The 23,512-nt window shown below is 50.5% G+C and overlaps 1 protein-coding gene across 1 annotated transcript in view; it reads right to left on the reverse strand.

Moving 5' to 3' along the window:
- LOC144818587 (thiol S-methyltransferase TMT1B-like) overlaps positions 1 to 16,714 on the reverse strand; it is a 154,580-nt gene extending 137,866 nt beyond the window's left edge. The window contains exon 1 of the mRNA XM_078676136.1: positions 16,625 to 16,714. The gene's annotated coding sequence lies outside the window, so the exon portion shown is untranslated. The remainder of the gene's footprint in view (positions 1 to 16,624) is intronic.
- Between the last annotated feature and the right edge of the window lie 6,798 nt (positions 16,715 to 23,512).

A 23,512-nucleotide genomic window follows, 5' to 3' on the forward strand; every position in this document is an offset into this window, starting at 1 on the left:
CACAATATTTTAGAAAAACAGGCACAAACAGAACCACTGTCAGATCAAAAGGTTCATATATACAGTATCTACAAACGTACACATTTACAAATGTGCAACAATGAATCAAGCAAAAATGGTTTAACACACCAAAAAAAAATAACCTATATGATAGTCCAATTAAATTGCAATTATATACAGTGCAAAAATTAGTACATAAGCAAAAAACGGGCACCAGTCCTAGGAACTAAAAAACCAAACGACAGGCGGGATTGAGATCGAAAAACCAAGCCTGCCTGTCTACAAGAGCCTGTGGTATAGTGTTTTTATAGGGTTGCAAGGCTAGGATACAGAGTGGTAATATAATTTACATCCTAGCGGCACCCTTTATTGTAGCCAAAGGGTGGTAGTGTCGACGCGTTTCGAACCTCAATGTTCTAGGTTCTCTTCAGGACGGGGACTGGGGGAAAAATTCTGCACGGGGGCACAAAGATTGCCGTAGTGTAGGTATAGCGTGATTCGCAGTCACACCTGCAGTTTACGCAGAGCAGGACTTTGGGCGTGGTGTCTGGCTTCGAGAGCGTTCAAGGATGGAAATAAGCTCACATTTTTTAGCGTGTTGGTATCGGACTGAGTCTGAAACACGCAGAGCAGAGAGCGACCGGACACTGAACCCAATTCAGGCCGGCAGGCGAAGTTGGCCCGTTGTGTGAAGGAATTAATCCAGCCTCAAATCAATCGGTGTTGCTCACTCTCTCCAAATGACAAGTAGTCTGTAGGACTACAGACTACAGACTACTTGTCATTTGGAGAGAGTGAGCAACACCGATTGATTTGAGGCTGGATTAATTCCTTCACACAACGGACCAACTTCGCCTGCCGGCCTGAATTGGGTTCAGTGTCCGGTCGCTCTCTGCTCTGCGTGTTTCAGACTCAGTCCGATACCAACGCGCTAAAAAATGTGAGCTGTTTCCATCCTTGAACGCTCTCGAAGCCAGACACCACGCCCAAAGTCCTGCTCTGCGTAAACTGCAGGTGTGACTGCGAATCACGCTATACCTACACTACGGCAATCTTTGTGCCCCCGTGCAGAATTTTTCCCCCAGTCCCCGTCCTGAAGAGAACCTAGAACATTGAGGTTCGAAACGCGTCGACACTACCACCCTGTGGCTACAATAAAGGGTGCCGCTAGGATGTAAATTATATTACCACTCTGTATCCTAGCCTTGCAACCCTATAAAAACACTATACCACAGGCTCTTGTAGACAGGCAGGCTTGGTTTTTCGATCTCAATCCCGCCTGTCGTTTGGTTTTTTAGTTCCTAGGACTGGTGCCCGTTTTTTGCTTATGTACTAATTTTTGCACTGTATATAATTGCAATTTCATTGGACTATCATATAGGTTATTGTTTTTTTGGTGTGTTAAACCATTTTTGCTTGATTCATTGTTGCAAATTTGTAAATGTGTACGTTTGTAGATACTGTATATATGAACCTTTTGATCTGACAGTGGTTCTGTTTGTGCCTGTTTTTCTAAAATATTGTGTGGTAATTATATGAAAAAGAAAATAAATTCGTTTGGAATATAAATCCAGTGGTCACATGGTACATATTGACTGTGTGATTGGGGAATGGTTTTGTGAATAATCCTGTCCAGCCACCTTGTTCTGTTTTTTCCTATTGTTGAGATCCGGGTTGGTCAGATGTAGGATCCGATACCTTCACTGTTTCACAGTATTCACAAAAATAAGCATCACAGTGCCTAAAAGTCAGAAAATACATTGGAGATGTTGAACATATCTCAAATAACAAGATTGAGATAATTATACGAAAAACATCAACAGACGAAACAGCAGGTCAGCCTTTTGTAGTACGTTAAGTGCTGTCAAAAGAACCAACAATATGTATTTTTATTTATTTGCTAACAGTACTCTCTGAAACATAAATTGTACTACTATGAACCAATTCTGCATGGCTTATAACTTTAGATTCTGCACAACAATAGAAACCCACGACACATGTATGTGCCTTATATCTATGTCATAGTATGACAAATAGCCATGAAAAAGCACAAAGAAAAGCAAATCAAAATCTTCCTTTTTACCTGGTGAGCAAGCAGAATAATAACTATTTCTGCATATCTGCTTTTGGAAAACACAATTTGTTTATTACCCTACCAATGCGCTCATTTATACTTATTTTCACAGTCACCTGTAGACCATTTTGAATTGTCATGTGACTTCAGGACATTTTTATAAATGTATGTTTTGTATATAAATTGATAATACAAGAAAAACTGAAACCAAAAATATATAGTTTCCCAACATTATAATCATAAATACACAAACTACAGCATGTTAAAGCAAAGCATTCCAAAAAGTCCTTGAATGGCTTGGCACAGAAGGATTTTCAATGGGCACTAAAGGGTTAAATGCAAAGAGTGTTTAAGACTGCAATACCGCCTCCTGTCTACAGGGACAGAGCTGAGCAGAAATATAAACACACTTGATGAAACACAGGTCCCCGTAGGGCAATTTTAAAAACAAATTGTAAAAGTTGACACAGATGCTCCTTTAATCATTTGTTATCATTTAGAAAACAGTGCCTTGAGGGGACCCGAGTTCAGTTCCCCACAGTGAAATCATGTCCCCAGAGCAGGACTGTGTTTTATTTTTTTATATATCTTTATTGACTTTTTTACCCAAACAGACATCACAAATATCGGCATGTACCTTATCGTGTGCACACATTACTGATTGTCCAAACAACATATACAACAGGCTTTAGCCTAAGTACAACAAAAGAAAGTTCAGTTTTTTAAACTAACTTCTCCCCAAAACATATCTTATACATGGTGCCTCATGCATGACAATCCCACGGAGTCCTGCTATTGGCCATGCCCCAAACTTCTGCGCAACAGAACTGCCAGCCCTCCCCCTCCCATCCCCCTTCCCCAACAAAACTCCCCCCGCCCCAGTCATGTCTGGTGTACGATCCCATATGATGTATCATGTTGCACCAAACTCCTCTGCCCATTCTGCTCCCTGCCCAGTAGAGCCATGTTACCCAGCCTCCCTCACCTCCAAGTTATTGTCTGGGCCCCTTCCTGAGTACATATATTCCCTCCATCTACCTTGCCGTCAGCTCCGTCCGCACCCCCGTTTACCAGTCCTGCCACCATCGCCCTCCAGGCCTGTACGTCATCTTTCAGCTTCTCAGCATGTCCAGTCTGCCTCATCCGAATCACCTCAGCAGTCGCCCATTTCTGCATATCTCGCACCCACTGGGCGAGCGGCGACCAGTCCACGAGATGGCCATCTGCCGCTTCACCAGCACCAGCCCCAAGAGGACAAGCTTCCTGCTGAGGTTCTTATTCTTAGGTCAGAGCAGAAGTCCCAGCAGCACCACCCAGATCTCTCCCGCTATCTCCCACCCTGTTGCCCCCTCAACGCCACCAGAACTTCATTCCAGATAACCGCGGAGTGCCGGGCATGTCCAAGACATGTGTACGAACGTAGCTTCCATCTCTCCGCGGACATTGCCCTGATCAGTCTGGGTAGATCTTATGGAGCATTTTCGGGGTCAGATACGTCTGATGGACATAATTAAATTGAATTAATTTAAACCTTGTGTTTGCACTCACTTGCTTAACCCCTCATGGATCTTGGCCCAGTCCTTGTCAGTGATACGGTCACCAGTCCGTGCCTCCCACTTTGCTTGGATTGGTAGCACCACTGTCACTCCATCATCCCGGATCGCCAAACATGAATGTGAAATCAGCCTTCGGCCTTTTCCCATTATTATCAAAGTCTGCAATACCCGGGAGACCGGAGGTTCTTCTGGGAACGTGGGCCATATGCCCTTCACCACCTGCGCAATCTTTTCACACTGTAAGAATTGCCCGAGACCCAGCCCGAACATCTCCCATGCCTGCGCGCATGTGATGTACTGCGCATTATCATATAGGTTGCCCATGCTCCTGCCACCTTCACAATGACATGGATGCGGCAATCTGACGGAACAGCTGGACAACCAACAGGGGCATGTCCGGAGCATATGGGGCCCTCATCAAAGCTTTCCGGACCACCACTTCCCGCATCTCCGCAACATGGCGCACAATGTATGGGCCTGTCTGGGTCACCCTCCCCCCCATCATGAGCAACTCAGGCAGCTCTGCCCCTCCGAAGGTCCTCGCGAGCACGGTCTTTTCCCAATTTTTGTCCCCATCAAGCCAATGCACTGCGTGTTGAAGCTGTGAGGCTATGTAGTAATATTCCAGGCATGGGACCTCCAACCCCCCAGCCAGCCATGTCCGTCGCAGAGTGACCAGACTAACCCGTTTGCGTTTGGGTCCCCATACATATTGATGATAAGCCTATCCAGTTCAATAAACAAGCATTTGCAATGCAATAGGCCTCGCATTTACGCGAGTTTAAGCTAGTGGCATTGTAGAAGACAATGCCTTTTATTTATGTTTTAAAAACGAAAACAAAAATCAAAGGCATTGTTATTTCCAATGTCAATAGCTTAAACTTACATAAATGCGAGACCTATTGCATTGCAAATGATTGTTAGGACAGGGGCTGTTCCTAGCTCCCCTGCCCCTTACTTCAGCTTCCCATGATAATCACAGTAAAGGCACACTGGGGGCGTCAGGGGAGAGTGTAAGGCAGAAGAAAGCAGGGCTACTTTTGGTTCCTAGACCGGCCTTCCTCGAGCTGAGCCAGAGCCAGAGCCACGCGTGAGATCCACCCACCTTTAGATAGCACGTATAATTTACTCCTCATATAGAAGCAGGCACAACTACCCCAATCTGTGTGACTCCAGCCTCACGGTATATTTACAGCCCCAAACTTTTCTTTTTCAAGTAATTATCAGGTGTGTCATTCCTAATCGTTTAACGAAAGCAACTATTGACTACAGCTCCCAGAATACACTTTATTACCAAATTAAAGCCCAAGACTCAATACACAGTGTATTAATGATATGAAGACATACGGCAAACCCTAATGTAACATCAAAGCCAGAATCCCTGCAGATCAACTATATTTGTGTTCCTTCCGAAGTTGATAAGAAGTGCCAAGTGAATTACGTGACAAAGTTGGTAAGTGATTGACAAGCACAATAAACGCGGCTTGAGTCTGAGCGGAGGACTTGCTTCCTGCAGGAAGAGTCGAGGTCCTCGTGGCTCTCAGCCACTCACGAGAGAGGCGCTGCTTCTCTGATTGGTCCTTCGCTAGCCAAGCAGACCCAGAAACCTCTCATTGGTCAAGAATCTCGCGCCATCTGCGTCCTTGTGGGAAAACAAGGGACTTTACACCACCTAATAACCAGTGATTGAGTGAAGTATCTGATAACTGGTGCAATGTTGGGGTCAGGTGTCACGGGGCGTGATGCGAAGCGAGGGGGTACAGCACAGTGTGCTCAGCCCTCCACAGTGGGTACATGCTCTGTGCCAAGCGCATGCGCCAAGCCAAAGGATCAAACCGCGGTACAACACTCTCATGATAACAGTGCCCGGGCAGCATGCACTTTGCACTAGATAAGAAGCTAACACGTATCAATACATTAAAAGCTTCTTGGAGGAGGAGCTTAGCGGGCATCCGAGATGGCCGCGTGAGCACAGCGCTCCCCGGACCCCTGCCGCTCCCGACATAATATCCTGCATGAATCCTGATTTTTCGCGAGGATTTGTATAGAGGACGTTGGGCTGATCTACCTGGACCTTTCAGGAATTTATTTTGACACCGGGTGCCTGAGTTATGGTGTGTTGAACTTTTGGGCTCCGCCCTTGAGGTGCGCCCGGGACTGGGTGAGGTTCGGTGGCCGTCTTGGAGTTGAACAACAACGGCAGGGGGATTGGGCTTGTGGGTCCCCTTCTTAAGTTTCGGTTTCGATTCTGCCCCTGACTGGGACATTGGCGAGAGGGTCGGGCCAGAGCTGGCTCCAGGACACGCATCGGCTGTCGGGTCTTTGGCTGGACTGTTCTCCTATTTGGCTGGCCCTATCCTGGTGATACCCTCGTTACGGTCCTTTGGTCCCGAGGCCTCCATTTCTGGTGCCCGGTCCGTTGACCCTGGTGAATCTCCTTGTGACGCATCTCCGAAATGGCGGGCAGAGGGGACCGGGAGACGCGCAAGACGAAGACACCTCTGCGCGGGGGTCCGTTCCAATCCAACGTTATGGACCGTTATACCCATTCTAAGGGGTCCCCCGGAGCTGTCCTGCCTGGTCCCAGTGCATCTGACCACGTCGTGGATGCGTCGACGGAGCCTTCCTTGCAGGACATCATGGGCGCCATTTCTAGCATGAGGGAGTCAATAGGCCAACAATACGAAACCTTGACCCACAAAATTGACACCGTGGCGATCGATGTGACTCTAATTCGAGCCGATCTCTCCAAAACGAACGAAAAGGTGAAATCGTTGGATATCAAATCATCCAGCCTCACGGCGGACGTCTCTGAGATACAGACGGAGATTGGCAATCTCCGTAGGGTGAACGATTTCATGACCCGGCGCTTGGAAGATTTTGAGAACAGGGCACGTCGCTGTAATGTTCGCGTGGTTGGTGTACCGGAGAACCCAGAACCCCACTCGGTTGATCTCCTGGTTGAAGATCTGATCCAGAACCACCTTTCTCCGTCTGGCCTTAGTAAATTCTTCACAGTGGAGCGTGCACATCGTGTTCCGGGGGGCCAGGGTAAGCCAGGCGCCCCGCCGAGACCTATTGTTGCCAAGCTTTTCCACTATAGAGATCGGGACGCTATCCTGCAGGCATCGCGGGTGAAGGGCCCGGTGGCCTTTGAGAATGCCACGGTGAACTTTTATCCGGACTTTTCCCAACAGGTCCAGAAGCAGCGGATGGGATTTCGTGGTGCCAAGAAGCGTCTTAGGGACATGGGTATGCACTACGCTATGCTCTTTCCGACCAGGCTGCGGGTTGAGTATAATGACCGAACTTTCTTCTTCGATCGGCCGGATGCTGTGAATGACTGGCTGGACTCCTTGCCTAGCCGACCTCCTGAGACTGAGTCCGATGCCCACCCGGGCGGTGCTGAAGGTGGTGTAGAGAGCTGAACATTTCGTCTATGCCTGGTGCCTTGTTTTGTATAACTCTTCCAGGAGTATGTGCCTTTGTTCCTCTACCGCTTATGTGATTTGATGTATGTTCTTTTTCTCGTCACTGGTTTTGATCGGGGTGGCGGGTGGGACGGGGCCTTTCCTCCTCCGGGGTCTTTGTGTAGAATAGGGGTTCTTGGGCGACAGGCACACTGCAGGTTGGGGTGGCTTTTTAGCTTTTTGCAGGGGTGCAGGGTGGGGGGTGTTTTCTTGTTATTTGGGGGGTGGGTGGTTGGGAAGTCCGTTGTTTGTGTGTTCTGTTTTCAAGGCGACTTTATCCTGTATTTGAAGATGTTTCTGGTGTCATGCTCATTGGTGGGGGGTTTTGGCTTTGTGGGGTGGGATGGGGGGTAGCGGGTTGAGATTTGTTTCGTGGAACGTTAACGGTCTGGGAGATCGTATCAAACGAAGTGTGGTGTTGAAATGTATACGACGTTTATCTCCTGATATTGTTTTCCTGCAGGAGACTCATTTGGTAGGCAATGTTTGTCATGCAATGAATAGGTGGGGCTATCGCCTCGTAGCACATTCGGGGTTTACCTCTGGTTCTCGGGGTGTGGGTATCCTTGTTCGGGCTTCCCTCCCCCTAGCTATTGATGATGTGATTCAGGATGATCGGGGGCGATATGCTGTCCTTGTGGGTCGCTACGAGGGTCGTTCCCTCTCCTTATTTACTGTTTATGAGCCCCCCGGCTTGCAGACTTCTACCTTTTCAGATTTGGGCCGTGTCTTGTTGGACCTCCCTGATAGTACTCTCTTTTTGGCTGGTGATTTTAATTCGGTGTTCTCCGGTCTCAGCGATCGCCACCCCCCTAGAGACACTCCTGCGGCCCAACGGTGGTTGGGTGGATTTTTGGATACCTTTGGCTTGGTGGATTGCTGGAGGCTTTTGCATCCTACTCAGCTTCAATACACCTTTCATTCTGGGGCCCATGGGAGTCTGTCCAGGCTGGATTATTTCCTGATGCCTGCGGCTCAGTCACCAGCGGTGCGTGAGATTGTGCACCTGCCCAGGGGTATTTCAGACCACTCTCCGCTCTGGCTTCGTTTTGAGGTTGGAGTGGAGGCAGTGGGCCGGGTAGCTCCCATCAATCCGTGGTACCTTACCTCCCCCGAGACCCGCAGCCGTTTGCTTAAGTCTTTGGACGCATATTTTCTGGATAATGAGGGGTCGGTATCCTCAGCTGTGTCCCTATGGGAGGCCTTTAAAACGGTGATTCGTGGGCAGGCCCTCTCCCTTATTGTTGAAGCTAAGAGGGCGAGGAATAGGGAGGTGGTGGACCTTGAGGGACAGATTTCTGCATTGGAGGGTGCTTTGGAATCTGGTGTCACGTCTGCGAAACTCCACGCCCTGGGTCTGAAACAATATGCCTATAAATCCATGGTCACGGATGCTGCTAAAGTGATGTTTCGGGAGCAACAGGGTCGTTTGTATGATGTGGGTGACAAAGCGGGTAAATTGCTGGCATGGCTGGATAAGAAGGAGAGGGCCAATCGTGTGGTACCCGTGATTCAGTCTTCGAGTGGTGAGAGTGTGACTGACCCGATTGGCATAGTTGACCGTTTTGCTGAGTACTTCCGTGTGGTGTATACCCCTGTGTCTGTGAGAGATGTGGCTGACTCTCGCCTTCTATTGCGTGATATTGCTCTGCCCAGTGTCTCCGATTTGGATCGTGTAGCGTTGGATTCCCCCATTACTGTTGATGAGATAGCTACTGCCATCCGTTCACTCCGTTCGGGCAAAGCATTGGGCCCGAACGGGTTGCCGATTGAACTGTACAAGTTGCGTCCCGACAGAGTGGCGCCATATCTTCGCGCCATGTTTCTGGAGTCCCGGGAACGGGGTATTCTCCCTTATGATCAGCGACTGGCCACGATAGTTGTCATCCCCAAGGATGGTAAACCGCGGGACCTTTGTTCATCCTATAGGCCCATATCCCTCCTAAATGTTGAACCCAAGGTATTGGCGAAACTCCTGGCGTCCCGCCTCCTGACGGTCATTGGTGGCTTGGTCCATCCAGATCAATCCGGATTTATCCCGCATCGCAACACGGCTCTGAACCTACGTCGTCTCCACGGCGCGATTGCGAGGGCGGGGCTTCTGACGGAGCCGGCCATTTTGGCATCGTTGGATGCCTCAATGGCTTTTGATACGGTGGAATGGCCTTATCTTTGGGCGACTCTTGAGAAATTTGGTTTCGGGCCCGAGTTTATTGGGTGGATCAAGTTATTATATGCGGAACCTCTGGCACAAGTAGTGGTAAATGGTAGAGTTTCGGCCCCTTTCACCCTTGGTAGGGGTACCCGTCAGGGATGCCCCTTGTCTCCATTGCTTTTTGCACTCGCCTTGGAACCTTTGGCTGCTTGGCTTCGGTGGGAGCCTTCGCTCAAGGGGATTCGCTGGTCTCCGGAATTTGAGGACCGCGTTTCGCTTTACGCGGACGACATTCTTTTATATCTCACCTCCCCGCGTAAATCCCTGACAGTTTTGTTCGATGTTCTCACTTCGTTTGGTGCCAACTCGGGCCTCGTTATTAACTGGGCCAAGTCCTGCGTCTATGTTCTTTCGGGTGTTTTACCCCCGTTGCCGAGCAGACTTCCTATCCAGGTGGTCCAGTCTGGCTTTAAATATTTGGGGATTTTTATTACGTTGGACTCCTCGCTCCGATTTGAGCGTAATCTCCTCCCCCCGTTGCTTCGATTGCGACTGGACGTGGCCCGTTGGCGTAAGCTTCCTTTGTCTCCTCTGGGCAGGGCGGCCTTGTTTAAAATGATGTCCTTGCCGCGGTTCCTCTACGCGCTCCAGAACTCCTATGACGCTATCCCCAAGACCTATTTCCGAGAGATCGAGAGTCTTCAAAGGCAATTGATTTGGGACGGGCGTCCACGTATTGCCCTAGCTAAACTCACCATCCCTTGGTATGACGGGGGCATGGCGCTCCCCGATATCAAGCGATATTATTGGGCTTCCCAGCTGTCTGCTATTAATCACGTGATGTTTTCACCGGGTCGAAATCCTGCATTCGAGATGGATAGACTTCAGCTGCCGGGTGGGGACTTTAATAGAGTGCTTTATTCTCGAACAGCTGGGCGCCATCTTGTGGGCCCGTCCAGGATTGCAGTCACTGTGTGGCGAGCCGCGAACGTGAGTTTGGGATGGGAGGATCGAATGACGCTGGCGACGCCGCTTTATGCCTCGGAGCGTTTGGGGTGTCTCTGGTCCACTAAGGGCTTCGACCGCTGGGATATGATTGGTATATGTAAGGTGGGTGATGTATGTTCGAACGGTAGTGTGAAGTCGTTCCAGGCCCTTCAGGAGGAATATGGTTTGAATGGTAGGGAATTTTTTCGCTATCTGCAGGTCCGGCACGCCCTCGCCTCAGTCTTGACTCCTGATGAGGCCCTGCCCGAGTCTTCCCCCCTCGAAGATCGTGTCCTTGATGGGCACCTGCCTGATAGCACTATTTCCCTGATCTATAAGAAGCTGATCAATAATCGGGCGGACCTATTGGTCCGACTTCGGGAGGCTTGGGTCGGCGATGGGTTGGAGCTGGACGACGAGATTTGGCAATCGGCGCTCTCTTCTCCCAAGGAGGTAGCCATTCCTGCCCGTCTCCGTTTAGTTCAACTCAAAATTCTTCATCGAGTGTATGTCACTGGTCCGCGTCTGGTAACGATGGGCTTTTCCTTGGATGGGTTATGTAAGCGTGGTTGTGGGTCGAGTGCTACTTTTTTACACATTCTTTGGGAGTGCCCGGTTGTGGTGGCTTACTGGACTGCGGTGCTTGAGGTGATGACTGCAGTGACTGGTGTTGTCCTGCGGCCAGAGCCTCGACGATGTCTGTTGAATGTGTGGGAGCCCACTGACTATTCTGTGGCCCAGACCAGATGGGCTACCTTGGGTTACATGATTGCGAAACGGGATATTGCGCAACTCTGGGGCGCGTCCAGGCCCCCTGAGGTCTCGAAATGGGAGGACAACATAAAAAAAAAAAGCTTCTTGCATGGCATGGGTGTCTTTGGCAATCCTCGGCGCCTCTCGTGTGTAAACAAAGTGCGCCTTCCTTCCCTCCTCAGTTCCCACAAAGTAATTAAAAGTAAACTATTAACACGCGTGTTTTTGCGCTACCCCCAAGAAGCCACAGGTACCTGCCAAGCGGAGCCCTGGTTAGCCCAGCCGCAAGAAAGGACAGCTGGAGGGGTCCTGGGGGCATGAATGTGCACATCAGAAGTCGGCACCCCAGACGATCCCTCCGGGGCGTCCTGGAGCGCTGCAACAGCAAGTGCCTCACCTTGGAGAATGAGCCCTGCCCCCCCCTCGCCCTGTGCTGCGACCGGATGCGTGCTCCAAAGACAGCGGGCAGGGAAAACACCAGTCTGTGCACTGACTGACAGCCACTTACACAGCAGAACAAGCGCAGGGACTGACTGACAGCCAAGCACCTAAACAGAGAAGTGCATGAACAGCCACACCACCCAGCAATGAAGTGCAGGAACTGACTGACAGCCAAACAGAGAAGCGCATGAAGCGACTGGCGGCATGCAGCCAAACAAAGGAGTGCAGGAAGTGACTTGCAGCCATACAGCCGAACAGAGAAGTGCAGGGACTGACTCACGGACACGCCACCAAATAGAGTAGTGCGGAGAATGACTGAAAGCCATACCGCCAGACAGAGAAGCTACTGACTGACATCCATGCAGCCGAACACAGAAGTGAGGGAACTGATAGCCACATAACCCAGTATAACAAGATGGTCTTGTAGCGGAAGGAACGAAACCGAAAACTAGGAGCTGCGCGACGTGAGCCGTCTACGATAGAAGCTCACGCGCGCGACCCAATTCCAAGGCGCATGGCAGAGTAGGATTCCGACGCACGCGACCCAATCCCAAGGCGTGCGCCGGAATCCGACTCTGCCATGCGTCTCAATGTGCGCGTGGCCAGCTCCTGTCGCCCCTTGTTTGTCGGCTGAGCCAAACAGTTAACTTCTTTCAAGGGTGGAGCACCACAGGCAGGCCCCTGCTAAAATCCATCTTTAATGAGCCTCGACAAAGGATTTGTGAAGTTTTCCACAACTTGTGATGTCTCGGACGCAGGAAGGGCTGGAGGGCGCCACTCCTCTTAGACGAGATCGGCGAGGGTGAGAGTAAGGAGACGCCGTCCTCACGTGAGCTCCACCCGCTCCCGCTCGGCCGCCTACCATGACTCTCCCCAAGGAAACCCTGCAGCCGGCCCTGGCCTACGAGGTTTGCGGCATGTCAGGCCTGCCCAAGAAGCTCAGCGACCCAGACCTTAAGCGCGCCCCGGGGGAGCTGGAGCCGGCCCGCAGGCCCACGGGCCAGCTGGTCATGCACAGCATGGTCATGTTCGGCCGGGAGTTCTGCTACGTGGTGGAGGCCTCATACGTCATGCCGGTGCTGCTGAGCGTGGGCCTGCCGCGCAGCGTCTACAACCTGGTCTGGTTCATCAGCCCTGTGCTGGGCTTCGTGCTGCAGCCCGTGGCGGGCTCCGCCAGCGACCACTGCTGCTCCCTGTGGGGCCGCCGGCGGCCCTACATTCTCGCCCTGGGGATCATGATGGTGCTCGGAACGGCCCTGTACCTCAACGGCGACACCGTGGTGTCAGGTGAGCAGACTCTTCTGGCGCAGGCCACACCGGAAAGCATAGCCTCGTTTCCATGAGTCTTAGTCCAAATTAAGTGATATGGGTGGCATTACTGCCCAATGTGGATTAAAGGGAGGCAAGGTTAACTCGCGGTTATTGTGCGCGTGACACCTGCAGACCCTCTGCCACAGTTTCCTTCCGAGCGCATTCTCCATGCTGTTACTGGTATGACGCACCGTTACCCAGTCCGGGAGTAGCTCCTTTCAAGTTTAGCCCGCGCAATTACATGCAATAAGAACAAGCACGGAATAGAAACCTGTGGTGCACAGAGGAGCCGACACGGGAATCGAAACCAGTGGTGTGCGCGCACCAGAGGAGCGGGGGCAAGGGAGCGCGAAGACACGCCGAGACGAGGTAGGGGATGTGTGTGTGTAAGCGCCGGGGGTTCTGTGTGTATGTGTGCGCACGGGGGGGGGTTCTGTGAGTGTGTGTATGCGCGGCGCGGGGGGGGGGGTCTGTATGTGTGTTGTGAACAGCCTGCCAGAATCGGAGCCCGTGTTCACACGCGCGACCTGATCCCGGCAGGCTGCGTGCCAGTCTCTTGTCCAAGTCCTTTTACTCCTTGAAAGCTGACACGATAGCAATAGGCTCGCTTTGCGACCAGGGGTTTCGCCCCTGCAATAGCAGCAAGACCTAAAAAAGGATTGAGGGAGCCGATAGAAAGAATGCTGCATCACATAGAGACACCGAGGCAGGACCACCATTTTTATCAGCGATATCCTCCCAATGAGTGACAATGGCAGCTCCCACCAGAAACGCACCGACCTCGCAGACCTTCCACTACCCTGCAGATGTTATGCACCAGGTATTGATCAGCAGTGTCCGCTAGTCTCACCCCAAATATCAGGGTGCAGTCCTTATCCATGGAAGTGCCATCTCTGGTAGTTCCTCGTCTGGGCGTAGGGCCAGATAGCCCAGTTTAGATTTCTCCAGATTAATTTGCAGGCCTGACTCATGCCCAAACCCCTCCAGGATGTCCAGCAACACCAGTATCGCTACATTTGGGTTCCTGATGTACACCAAGGTGTTGTCCGCATACATGGACACCACATGGTTAGTCGCACCAAGCGTGATCCCGTATGGCGCCATCCTTGTTGGGACACCTTCCACTAATGGCTCCATTGCCACAGCAAAATGTAGCGGCAATAGCGGGCACCCCTGCCTCGTGCCCCTTTGCAGTCAGTAGGCCCGGGACACCAGCCACCCCACTCTGATCCTGGCACACAGTGCCGAATACGGCAGCTGCACCCATTGCAAAAACTGGTCTCCCACTCCCATTGCCCGCAAGACCTTCCAGAGATACGCCCACCGTACTGAGTCAAACGTTTGTTCGATGTCTAAATGTGCTAGTGCGCAATCCTCCTGATGGAGCATGGTGAGTGTCAGATGTGGGAAAAACATCGTAGATTCAGGGCCATGCTATGTCTGGGGATGAAGCCTGCCTAATCCGAGTGTACGAGGCGCTGCATGTACGGTTGCAGGCGCACTGCATGATCCCGCTGAGGACCTTCATGTCGATATTCAGCAGGGATATGGGCCTATATGACCCCGGGAGTTGATCGTCCCGGTCCGCCTTAGGGAGCATTACCACTAGTGCTTCATTCATGGAGGGCGGGAGTGCCTGGGCCTGGAAGGCTACATTATACACCCCAAGAAGGTGATCAACCAGAATATGCACACATTTCTTATAAAATTCAGCCGGAAAGCCATCATTACCCGGACTCTTGGCAGACTTCAGGGATTTAATCCCTTCCAGTATTTCCTCCTTCGAGATTGGGTCGTGCAGTATTTGGCTGGACTCAACCTCAAGACTAGGGAGCTCTGGAGTAGTGAGGAATTCCCCAACTCCTCCCATGCTGGGGAGTGGCGCCCCACGTATACTCAGGCCAAATGGTCAGCCAAAGTATCCAGAATACCGCGCTGGCTATATACCGTGCGCCCATCCGCAGTCCTCATTTGCACTATAGGCGAGGCCTGCATCTCATTCCGTATCAGTCATGCTAGTAATGCCCTGGAGTGGTCTCGTTCCGCATGCAGGAACTGCCGGTAGGCGGTGTAATGAAACTTCTCATGGCGGCACAGCTCCGCTAGTAGTTCCTCCTGTGCCTCCCGACACTCATTCCAGCGGCCCGGCACTGTCGGTAGCACATCTTCCAGTTTGTCCAGCTGCCTCTCAGAGACCTGAATATCGCGTTCGAGTTGTTTCCAAACCCCCATAGGTCGTGCTGAGGCAAAACCCCCGGACAACCACCTTCATCGCTTCCCACTCCACACCCATCGACGCCGCCGAGCCCCAGTTAGTCCTAAAATAAGACGTGAGTTCCTCCTCTAGCTTCCCGACAAAGGGCGGATCCGTGAGTGTCTACGAATGGATTTGCCATGTAAGGATTGCCACTCTAGGTCTCGCCATACTACGCGTTGCAAGTAATCTGGTATGGTCATGGACCTCTTTGCCCTAAATTGTATGCTTCAGGTTTCTATCTGCATAGAGCAAGTGGCCCAGCTACACACTGGAAATGGAGAGGGGGCATTGCAGAATAGTTTACATTTGCTTGGTACGATTTTAGAATATACTGCGACATTAGGTAAGTTAGGTGACCAACTTTAAGAAACAAGAGATATGGTAGATCATGCCAGTGGTTGAAGTAGGGAAGAAAAGTAGAGGAACTGTGGGTGGAGAATCAGCGGGTGGGAATAAGTAAGCTCAGTGCTGCTGTTCACCAGGGGGCCCCAATTAAAGATCAGAAGGGCAGCATGTGGCCCCCGGGACGTACTTTAGAGTATCCCTGCACTAGGGTGTGCAGCTTCATAGGCCTGCCCGCAAGACTGGAGGTGAACTTCAGTATGTATTGTGGTGGACAGGCCTTCAAGGTGAAACTACACTTGCCACCGCTACGGTCCATCGGTTGGTGCTAAGACACCAAGGTTTCTAAGGTCTAGCGAGGCCTTCTAAGGTCCAGCATGGGAATGTGCTCCCTCAGGAGAGTGGTCTGGCACACGGGTCATGAAGGCTGAACCTGGTTCCCCAGTTCCAAATTCGGCAGCTCTGGCCAAGCTACATCATCTGCTCCACTAAATACCATGCTGCCCTACTGAGAAAAACTTGCACTGCCTTCATCTACAACCCAATTGTGCCCCGCTATAAACACCTAGATGGGACTCAATTCAAATTATTCACTCATAGGGAATGCAAGGTTAAGTAAAGTATGTGAAATGTAAGCAGAACAACATGGTTACCTTAATGATTTTACACTCATTATTCAGAAATCAAGGATTGTTTTTGGATGAAAAGTTAAGGACATGACTACAGGGCCCGGAAGGGACCCGTTTCAATGTCCATTGCTTATATACCTACAACACGTAAGCAGTACGGTTTAAAAGACCATATCCCTGAACACAGAGACGCAGTACACATATTGTAAACTAAAGTAAGGAAAACAGCTGATTAAAAGCTTTCCACTCCACGCATCAACCAGCTATTACAGTACTTTCAGGAATTGTGACGGTGCTCTTCCCCACCCAGAGAAACAACGTCCTTCAAGGAAAGACGAGAACGAAAGGAGTACTGCAAGTCGACTGAACATTTCCAGAGAATTGTGCCATGGTACTTAGGTTGTTCTGCGGTGACACAACTATAATGTTACCTTCTTGGTTAGCAACATTTTTATTCTCAATGTATTTCTTTTTATCTGCAACACCGTAAACCTTGCCGAAACGTTGCAGGTCACATTTCAGTAACATTCTCTACTTTAATTCTGCAGAACATAAAGTGTGTTGTATAGAGTTAAATACTAACAAATCTCCTAAATAAAGAACAAAATGATAAACACTGTGTATCACACATGACGACACATAGCCTTACCATAAGTTAGCTGGAATCGTGGGTAGTGGAAACTTTCAGTAGACCTGAAGGACAGCTGTCTTTAAATTTCGTGATGCACATTCGTCTCTTGCCTGAGAAATGAAACCAGGAAATAACCTTTGGTGTACTATACTGATTCATGTAGGGCGAGAAGAAAACTTTCGATTAGAGGGGAACGAAATTCGAGAGCGCTGAGCGGCAGCGAATATTACAAATAATTAGTGCAATCTATATTTTGCCATTTGTCTCACCGATTGTGATGCTGACCAGGTCAGGTTGGCTACAACGTGGTGAGTGCTGCGTTTTTCTGTATTGTCATATTTTTTTCTAAAGTCCTTTTTAAAAGTACCCCCTCCACGTATGTGATAATGGATTGTTCCAGACGTTTAAAGCTCGTATAGTGAGTAGTCTACAGCCCCCGCCCCGTTACAGAGTTTAGAGATCGGGCTAGCATAGCTGCAAAGGTTCCGGATTGCTATGTGTGCAATTATCAGTTACGTTTCAACGAATATGAGTGACACTTTCTCGGGAGAAAAATGAAGCAATGAAGACGAGGGAAACCTATAAATACCAGAAATGTCATCCATTGGAGCAAGGAGAAACTTCAAGAAGGTCTTAATATGCTGCAAATCACCAGAAATGGAAGCGAAGTAACCGGAGACAAACTGCAGTTTTAAGTAACAGACAGCACACGCTGCAGCTATCATACTGCATTGATCAGTAGCAGAAAGCTGATAATAATGCATAGAGTGCTTAGAAGCGGCAAGCCAGAGGCAGTAAACAATAATTAGGTCTCGCTCTGCGTAGGAGGAGACCTTTAGTACACGATTCCCTTTTTCTGCCAAAAACGTGCACGGTTTTTATTGCTTTCAATGGCAACGCTTACACGTAGGTGGTTTCCCTTGCTGGAGTGAGCTTTGAAACCATCTGTTTGTAATTAACAGATGGTTCCTGATTGCTCCCGCAAGGGAAATGGGTGCAGGCCCCCTCCTCTCCTTGTCAAACTTGTTGTCTTTTTTTACTTTCAGCGCGAGGCGCGTGCGCTTGTTTTTCCTTGCACCTGTCCATGATCTCTGATGTTTGTGTGGTGTTTTTACGTTTCAATCAAGCAGTCTGCCCGGTTTTAAACCGCAATCCACAACATGCCTCGCTCTATTCATTTTGATGGAATATTCTTAAGTGTCACAGTCCATCTAGTGCGTATTTTTGTTTCGCACAGTAAGTCAGAAGGTATGTTCTCTTAGGATGCTGTAATTGTGATGAAATATTTTTTGACCAACCAATTCCCATTGGATGTTAATCACAACAATTGCAAAAGGATACTTTTAGCGGATAGGGCAATTCAGATTTGATATTATTGATTAGAACAGTGATGATTCTGGGCGAGTGATAATTCACAGGAAGTAATTCTGGCGATATATTTGTTAGCTGAAATTCCGCGGTTCATAATAATGCTTGGCACCGTGCACTTGTATGCATTTCTGTTGTCAGTATTTGGATCTGTCTGCCGCCAGCGAACTTTGATCCAAGCATTGCGACTAATAAGTCAAACCTATCTTTATTTTGGACCCAAGTTATACTGAAAAGGGGGGTAAAAGCGATCCTGTGCAATCCTAAGGTAACAGTTGTGTTCGTTTACACCTTTCAGAAGCTGTCGGGCGGCACAGGCAAGAAGCTTTAGGATTGGTCGCAGTGTATGATCAGTGAACCAGCTCCAACGCCTGGCAGTGAGTGACAACCTAACTGTTCTACTAGTTCTAAAATGCAAGAGAGCTCGAAGTGAGTCAGGACTGTTACTGTGTTCTGCTACATGTATACATATCTAATTGTGTTTTCGTGGTTCCCCGTTTTTAGGTCGAGCTATTTATAGCTCTGAACAATTGCAGGGAAAACAACTCTCTTGAACAAGTGGATTGCTCCCAATGCATGTTGTGTACTGAAGCGTGACGCTTCGCCAGGCGCGCGCTTGGCCTCACACCCCATCCCCATATGCTCGTTCCCTCCCACTCGCTCGCTCCCCCACCCCCCCACCAGGCTCTTGAAGCGCGGCGCTCCGCAGGTCATAAACAAGACCATTTAAAAATGTAACCCAGGCGCGCGCTTGGCCTCACACCCCATCCCCATATGCTCGTTCCCTCCCATTCGCTCGCTCCCCGCCCCCCACCCCCATCCGACTTGCAAGTAAGCCTCTATGGCATTCCTCCTGTTCCTTAAGCCTCCTGTACTTCGTGTATTCCCCCCTCCCTTTTAGCCCATCCCTTTGAAGCCTGCTCTCATTTCCCTCCTCCCCCTTCTGGGTCCTTGGCTTCTCGCAATCCCCCCTCCCTTCTCGCCCAGCCCTTTCATGCTCTGCTCCCGTTTTCGTTAGATGCGTTCACACTAGGAAGTCGATTTTAGGTTAAGTCGTCGACAATAAGCTGCACAATGAATAACTTAATCACCATCTTTTAATTGTATTTTAACTAAATTGCCTTCTACTAAGGGACTTCAAAATAGTCATGTACCCTGTACTAGAACACTTGAAAATGTGCCTCCATCTGAGTCCAGTCGGCTCCCGCTCAGTTCCAATTTACTGACATTTGCTGGGATGGTTGGGGTAAACATGGGACTTTCCTGGATACTTAGGTCGAACTATTTATAGCTCTGAACTATTGCAGGGGAAACAACACTCTTGAACCAGCGGATTGCTCCCAATGCATGTTGTGTACTAAAGCGTGATGCTTCGCCAGGCACGCGCTTGGCCTCACACCCCATCCCCATATGCTCGTTCCCTCCCACTCGCTCGCTCCCCCGCCCCCCCACCAGGCTCTCGAAATGCAGAGCTCCGCAGGTCATAAACAGGACCATTTAAAAATTTAACCCAGGTGCGCGCTTGGCCTCACACCCCATCCCCATTTGCTTGTTCCCTCCCACTCGCTCGCTCCCCCGCCCCCCACCCCCATCCGACTTGCAAGTAAGCCTCTATGGCATTCCTCCTGTTCATTAAGCCTCCTGTACTCCGTGTATTCCCCACTCCCTTTTAGCCCATCGCTTTGAAGTCTGCTCGCATTTCCCTCCTCCCCCTTCTGGGTCCTTGGCTCCTCGCAATCCCCCCTCCCTTCTCGCCCAGCCCTTTCATGCTCTGCTGCCTTCTCTCTACTCCCGTTTTCGTTAGTTGCATTCACACTAGGAAGCCGATTTTAGGTGAAGATGTCCCGGGTGCTGCGCTTTATCTTTAAAAACTGCGGCACTTTAATTAACACAAATCCCACTCACCGCCCGGTTAAGTTGAATTAACCTTCTCACTGCTGGAGTGTTAATTAACATTCAAAAGTGATGTCGGTCCCCTGGAGCAGTCTCTCCTATGTGATGCACATGTGTGGTGTTTCCGAGGGTAATGGATTTACTGCCCCCTCCCCTCAGCAGAAGGAAGCGGGCAGGGAGATGAGGGCTTTTACCACCCAGGAAGTCCTGCCAGCAGCCCCGAACATCGGAGCCCAGCTGCCAGCCCGGGCATGTTTTCTCCAATGGCTACAGAGTGCCATGGACTTTACATTATGTCTACTTGGTTTCTTCAAATGTTTAAATCGGACTTTGTATACTTCTTTCCCATATTCCTGTGTATTCTTTTTCTTTACTTCATCCCCCCTCCTTGTGCCTCATTACTGCAGCCTTTCACTGTCCCTTCTCTTCTATTTACCGCACTGTCCTTCACAGTGCTTAATTTGAGCCAGTGGTTTCCGGTGCTCAGCACCGGCACTTAATCATCAACACTGGTGCTTGTAGCTTGAACTCAATCCAATTAGAGCACTTTTCATCAGCACCAGTTAAGGACACACTCATTTTTGTAGGCCCTGGAGATTAAGTGATTTGGCCAGAACCACAGAATGTTGAGCCGAAGTTGGCAGCTCTGGCCATTATGCCACATCCTCTCCCATTCCTGGTTAGTAGTAGGTTCTGCTTTAGGTGGAGCTAACAGGAGAAATGGGCTGGTGCAAGCTGCCTCTTGACGAGAGCACTCAGAGACACCACCACATCACTCAGGGACACCACCACATCACTTGGGGGCACCACCACATCACTCAGGGGCAACACCACAACACTCAGGGACACCACCACATTACTCAGGAACACCACCACATCACTCAGGAACACCACCACATCACCACATCACTCGGGGACACCACCACATCACTCGGGGACACCACCACATAACTTAGGGACACCACCACATCACCCAGGGGCGCCACCACATCACTCAGGGGCACTACCACATCACTTAGGGGCACCACCACATCACTCAGGTACACTACCACATCACTCAGGGACACCACCACATCACTCAGGAACACCACCACATCACTCAGGAACACCACCACATCACTCGGGGACACCACCACATCACTCAGGGACACCACCACATCACTCAGGGACACCACCACATCACTCAGGAGCACCACCACATCACTCAGGGACACCACCACATCACTCAGGAACACCACCACATCACGCGGGAACACCACCACATCACGCGGGAACACCACCACATCACGCGGGAACACCACCACATCACGCGGGAACACCACCACATCACGCGGGAACACCACCACATCACGCGGGAACACCACCACATCACGCGGGAACACCACCACATCACGCGGGAACACCACCACATCACGCGGGAACACCACCACATCACTCGGGGACACCGCCACATCACTCGGGGACACCGCCACATCACTCGGGGACACCGCCACATCACTCGGGGACACCTCCACATCACTCGGGAACACCACCACATCACTCATGGACACCACCACATCACTCAGGGGCACGACCACATCAATCAGGGGCACCACTGAGGGGCACCACCACATCACTCAGGGACACCACCACATCACTCGGGGACACCACCACATCACCCGGGGACACCACCACATCCCTCAGGGACCCCACCACATCACTCAGGGACACCACTACATCACTCGGGGACACCACCACATCACTCGGGGACACCACCACATCACTCGGGGACACCACCACATCACTCGGGAACACCACCACTCACTCGGGAACACCACCACATCACTCGGGGACACCACCACATCACTCGGGGACACCACCACACCACTCGGGGACACCACCACATCACTCTGGGACACCACCACATCACTCAGGAACACCACCACATCACTCGGGGACACCATCACATCACTCGGGGACACCACCACATCACTCAGGGACACCACCACATCACCCAGGGGCACGACCACATCAATCAGGGGCACCACTGAGGGGCACCACCACATCACTCAGGGACACCACCACATCACTCGGGGACACCACCACATCACTCGGGGACACCATCACATCACTCGGGGACACCACCACATCACCCAGGGGCACCACTACATCCCTCAGGGGCACCACCACATCACTCAGGGACACTACCACATCACTCAGGGACACTACCACATCACTCAGGGACACCACCACATCACTCATGAACACCACCACATCACTCAGCAACACCACCACATCACTCAGCAACACCACCACATCACTCAGGAACACCACCACATCACTCGGGGCACCACCACATCACTCAGGGACACCACCACATCACTCAGGAACACCATCACACCACTCGGGAACACCACCACATCACTCGGGAACACCACCACATCACTCGGGGACACCACCACATCACTCGGGGACACCACCACATCACTCTGGGACACCACCACATCACTCAGCCCAACCACATCATCACTCAGCACCACAACAGCCCTGTCCTTGCTTGCTACCAACAAACATTGCTATAGCCAATAGGACTCGCATTAGGAAAGTGTAAGCTATTGACTTTTGAATAACAATGCTATTAATTTAGATATTTTTAAAGCCAACACATTAAAAAAATGTGTCATTTACAATAACAATAGCTCACACTTTCCTAATGCGAGACCTATTGCATTGCAAATGCTTGTTTTATTTGTCAAAGCAGGTGACTGAGCTGGGAGACTTTGAATAAGCCTTTCGAACATGCACGCTCCAGACTTCGTCCCAAAACACAAGTTTTCATAGTTCCATCAGTGGAGAACCCCTGCTATAAATAAAAGTTGTGTAAGAAACCTGAAAATGGGTGATAAATTGTCATTTTATATCTCTAAGGAGTTATCTGCAGTGAACCCCGCAAAGTGTTTGTCGTAGTTCAGGCATTTTTGTTTGGGTTTATTTGCTAATATGCCGCCGACCCGCCAATGTCGTTTTACAATTCTTTCCCGCCCCAGTGTGACATTCTTCTCACATCATGCTTCCCCTGCGTGCATGGTGTTTTGGCGAAAAAACACAGATTTCTATTTGGTTTGTCTGTTGACTGAAGGAGGCTCTAAATTATTCGGTGCAAGCCTGAGAAGGATGTTGAATTGGCTTCCATTTGTCAGCTTGGCAGGAGCCCGTGTTCCTCTCTTCAGCGGCTGCCTGCCCGTAGGGGCCGGGTGGCTCTGTGTGCACATAGCACGCACACTCAGTGGAACACTTCAAGCACCCAGAGGCGGTCCTCCCAGCCCCCTCCCCCTCCCTCCAATAACTTTCACGCGAAGGAAGCCCAGTTAAATTTCGAGTAAAACCAGTGGTAGAAGTGGGCGGGGACGGAAGGGCACGGCGTGCCCCTACTTTGAAAAATTATTACAGTCCGTTCCCCTACTTCTTTATTTTTAAAAAGCGTCCCGGGACGGCAGGAATGTTCCTAATTGAAAATTACAGCTTTAGCATTCAGCCAGCCGTGTCCCCTGTGTGGTGTCTGAGCAAGGCATCTGCAGTGCCCACGTACTCCTCCCGCTTCCCCTCTGAAACTGGGCGCAGGGGCCTCGAAAGCAACACTGAACGGGCCATCAGTCTTGGGTTAGC

This window comes from Lissotriton helveticus, chromosome 2_1 (assembly GCF_964261635.1).
Source record: "Lissotriton helveticus chromosome 2_1, aLisHel1.1, whole genome shotgun sequence".
In the NCBI taxonomy this organism is placed as follows: Eukaryota; Metazoa; Chordata; class Amphibia; order Caudata; family Salamandridae; genus Lissotriton; species Lissotriton helveticus.